This window comes from Barbus barbus (assembly GCF_936440315.1).
Source record: "Barbus barbus genome assembly, chromosome: 30".
Taxonomy (NCBI): domain Eukaryota; kingdom Metazoa; phylum Chordata; class Actinopteri; order Cypriniformes; family Cyprinidae; genus Barbus; species Barbus barbus.
The window spans coordinates 16,145,600-16,150,812 of NC_136758.1; positions in this window are offsets into that span (position 1 = coordinate 16,145,600).

A 5,213-nucleotide genomic window follows, 5' to 3' on the forward strand; every position below is an offset into this window, starting at 1 on the left:
CTTTTGAACTTTATTCAAAGAATCCTGAAAAAAAAGCAGGACAACGATTTTCAGCACTGAAAATAAAGGTTTCTTAAGCACCAAGTCAGCATATTAGAATGATTTCTGAAGGATCATGTGACACTGGAGACTGGTGTAATGACTGCTGAAAATTCAGATTTTGATCAAATAAACGCTGCCTTGGTGAGCATAGAAGACTTTTTTCATATTAAAACATTTTAGTGACTCCAAACTTTTAAAAGCTACTGACTTTCTATATCTACATGCATCGTTGTCGGACACTGAAGCACAGAAGCACAGTTAAAGTTATCGAATGTGTTATGAAGCACTGACAGTAAAATCTCCGGCAGTTTCATTCAGGCAGGTTCTGACCTGCTCTATTTTTCTAATTCACTTTAGATGCATCATGGGAGACCACACACACACACAGATTTTGATTTGAGACTATATTAACACAACTGATTTTTGTGCTTAAATTTTGACCTATTTTTGTGAAGCTTAAGAAAAATCCCTAATATTTTATCTTATCTAAGATAAGTGACTTTAACCATCCATAGTCAAAGAATAGTGTGTTACAAGACAGATGTGATCACTGAAATAACACGTTTAAATCTAATTTACAGTAAAAACAGCTACACATTTTTTAACATGTCTAATCTTGTATTTGGCTCCACTTCTCATAGCACTGTAATCGTGGTTCAAGATATAAGGAAAGACATTTTTCCTTAATTATTTAGCACACGGCTTTTCAAAACAATCGGTGAGGTGAATATTTGGTTTATAGGGCAGATCTAAGTATAATTTGAATAGAACTGATGTGAAGTCATGCACAACCTAAATTATAATAGAAAACTAGGTTTGCACTAGGGATACACCGATACCACTTTTTCCAGTACTCGCCCAATACCGATACTTTTATTTTTGGTACTTGCCGATACCGAGTACCGATACTGATATTTTCATTGCATTTGTACATTTTTTAAATATTGGGTACAGAAACCAAAAGAGTATATAGAAAGGTACATAATGGATTACAATCAACCAAAAATTATTCAAACAGCTGTTAGTATGACAATATTTACACAACTATCAATACTTTGTCGGGCCACCCTTAGCCTTAATGACAGCCTGTAGTTTCCTGGCATGATGTAAACCAGGTTCATGCAAACCTTAACTTCAGTTTTTTTCCCAGACTTGGTCTGAATAATTTGTCCCAAATTTGTATCAGTTTTACTGGTAGTCCACTGTATGAAGATTTTTTGGTTATCATATGTCACAGTTTACTTTATTTTGATTTGACTGTATAATATCTTCGGTTATTTTCAAACTTAATTATGCCCATTAAAATGTATTTTACAAGTTTTTGTTACTTTCACTGTTCATTTTTTTGCTCTATGTGTCACGGTGCACACAGCAGGGAGGAACAAGGAACACGGAGACGAGGACGTAAACTCAAATATGTCTTTAATGAAGACATCAGGACTGGGCAGGACAAGGCAAGGCAGACATCAAACACCGGGGAGTAACGATCGGTACATCATCTTTAATTTAATAGCATTAGAGCTGCTCCATTGCAGCGGCTCAGTACTGAGTACAGTACATTTGGGCTCAGTACATTTGGGCAGGTGGGGCCCAAATAGGTCTGGCATGAATTGCCCAATTAAGACCCATGCAGTACCCTTACAGGTCCCACTTTTAGTACGTCTGGGCTTCCATGGATGGCCCCAATGTGGATCCCGGGTGCAAGCCCATAATGGGGCCCACATTTGCCGCCCATGAAGCCCTCATCTGGGCCCCACATGTCATTGCTGGCTGGGTATGGTACATCATCTTTAATTTAATAGCATTAGAGCTGCTCCATTGCAGCGGCTCAGTACTGTAATTACGCGTTTTGCTGTAATAATGCAGGGAACCACTCGTAATCTCCTAACTGTAATATTTTCAGAAATAAAAGTTGCTTTTTTTCATCTGAAACGTGCTGCAATTTATATTCCAAAGCCACTCATATAATGCATAATCAATCATGAAGCAAGCAAAACACGCGCAACGTCAGCACGTATTTGTACTGGTGCAGAATGAGAGGGACAACAGGCTGTTAGTTTCACTTTCGCGAGAATGTCGTGCATGCTTAAGCTTGAAAATAAATGATGGTTTAAAGTGAATACCCCTATAAATTGTCTTATAATTATGATTTAGTTTTAAGCCAAATGATGCATGTGCCAAGTGAGCGAACATCAATAAAGATCACACAACAGAAGTGAGCGCGCCCTCTCTCTCTCTCCCACCCTCCCTACCGTTAAGTAACTCGTGTGTTGTTTTACTTATTTGTTATTGACATATCTGACCGAACTACAAACTATCCAGTGATGTCTGTGAGAAAGGGATATTCACTCGACGAGCTCGCGCATCTGCACCGCCGCGCGCTCAATCCACTCAGCGTGCTTTGCTTAGCCCATCAGCTCGTGTATGTATGTAGCCTACTATACAGGCGTCAATACTGAATGTTTAACATTAATTTCATTGCATGCATATACTTAGTAGACATCCTTAATCTCTAATAAATCCAGTCTGCTGTCTGTTGTTCTGTTGTCTGTATTTCTTTGTCTGAATATGGCACTTGTCACATGATGTGTGGTATCGGCGTTTGGTATCAGGCATTTTAACGAGTACAAGTACAGGAGCTCAGTATCGGCCCGATACCTATACCAATATAGGTATAGGTGCATCCCTAGTTTGCACATAAGCATCAGGCAGATGAGTTTCCAGAGGAGGATTTTGAATTTCCCCAGACAGACTGTCACACCCTCACAGAAAACACATTTATAATTATGAAGTAACAGTAACCGCTTATACCAGTCTGTCATTAAAAACAATAATTGCTTCTAAACTGGTTTATAAACACTGTGATGACTTAAAGGGAGGACCTATGTCTTATTTTATAACTAGGTTGGGTGGTAATTGTTTGTATGGAATGTTATAGTTGTTTTCATATCTTCATCACATTTCTGTTGCACTGTTTAGTCCTACTCTAATTATGTATAGAATCCCTCAATCTTCCCAGTGAGATATATTTGCTGTCTTCTCTCTTTTGCAGTGTTTTACAGTAAACGTGGCCTCCCTGGGCTGACAAGACAGGATAAATGATCCTTCTCCTGTTCTAGAGTCAACAGATCTTGGCAGTGTGGATGGGAGGGGTTGTCTGCTGGGAATCCTTCTGGTCTGAGCTGTAACCTTTCCTGGAACACGCCTCATTTTTTGTTCAGCAGCCACAGACTCCTTCCCCCATCCAAATCCAGCCCCCAAATGCATGTGATTGGCTGAAACATAACAATAGGGGAAGGACAAAAGTCAGTAAGTAGGAACATGCAGCACACTGTGGCCACAGCAATCTTAAAATATGGTACTGAGGTGGAGAAGAAGAGAAAGAGAGGGATAAATGAAAGGGCAGTTCAAAGGCAGACTAGACCTCGCCTGAAAACAAGAACTTGCTGTTAAAGTTTTCACAAATGGCAATTTTCAAACTTTGCCTCACACTTCCTTTCTCTCTTTTTCACCCACTTTCCTTCAGAGTGACGTCCACCCAGTTTCAACATTTCTGCTCAGACCCTTTCAACAAGGCTGCCACACAAAGAGGGGCCACAGCCAGGGGGAGAAAGAGAGCATTGTTTGGCCACAAAACCACCATTACATCAACAATAACTCATGAAGCCAATACAGAATATGAAGAGAATACTGTGTTGGAGGATGGGTGTACTTTGGAGAAATTAAGGTCACCAAACCAAGTTAACTTCATTTATTTGGGTTTAGTTATCTTATAAATAATGTCGTGTTTAGTTGCTTGCATGTTTGAACCAAGTTTGACCCAGAGGTAATTTTACAGTATAAATCCTAGTTCATCTTGTAAATTTCTCCATTTTACACATGGAGACATAGAAACGTGTATTTAACTTATTTGATGATAGAGGTTTAAGTTTGACTCAGTCCTTAAGGAAAAATAAGATAGAACGCAGGAAACAAATGCATAGTGCAGGAATGCTGTTTTCATGCACAGAGTCTGATTTAACAAGCCTTATGTCTCTTTAAACGGTCTGAAGGGGTTTTTCATGCTTTTATTTCCAACTATGAGGAACAAAATGCTGTCCAAAACAATCTAATTTATTTATTCAAGCTAATCAAATTATACAGCATGAAATACTTGTGCATACCTAGAGGGATAAAGTCGGATCTGATACCTGTCCAGCACATTGCATCAATGTAACATTATACTGTATTGTTAAAGGCTAAGGTAAGGTGTGCAGCTTTTGAAAGGACATGGGAAGAACTGGCATACCTCTATGATATCTGCAGGGGAGGTGGATGAGACAATTCACAATATTTGTCTTATAAAAATCCTGTTATTCAGAACACTGTGGAATATTAACACAAAGCACTATGAGTTTCCGTTGCTCTGAAGCAACAAAGCTGCACTATTCAATCTGCCTTTTCAAATATAAAGGCTGCACATGAAAAGGCGCCAATTGTGTTAGTGGAGCAAATCATTTAAACTTTAGACTGATAAGCATGTTCATTCATGCTTATGTAGTGCATTTAAGGGAATGGATTATCTGCACTGACACTTGAATAAAGAGGAAAAGTGCATGCACAATCCTTTTCAATTGGCACTATACTCCAATACTCCATTGATGGCCGCGTATGTGCACAATGCACTGATTATTATTCTGTCTATACAACTAAATTACAAATAGAAACTAAACAAGACACAAATCCATAGAATAGAAATCAGATTTACGTTGCTTTATATTTGTTTTCAATATTTGCTTTGGATTCAAACATTTAAAGCTAGATAAGCTGCACCATTTGAACTTTACATTGATTTTATGGATATGTTGTTATTTCTAAACCAATTTCATTTATGGCAAATATTAGGAATATTGTAATTTACGAATAAGACAGACAATATCTGCCTATTCAATATCTGCCTATTCAATAGGCTTCAATAGGAGTGTTACAATAATCAAAAAGACTCCATGAGTCATTTCAAAAGGCCTAATATTTCACACTCAAAGAACAAATGGATTCATGTTTCATTCTAAAGCCAAAAAAAATCTGAAGACTTCCATTCTTTGTCCGCGCGCTCTATTCATTTCGTCAGTGAATACAAACATTCCCACGTGATGATGGAATGACTCCCTCCCCTCGCGCTCAATCTGGAC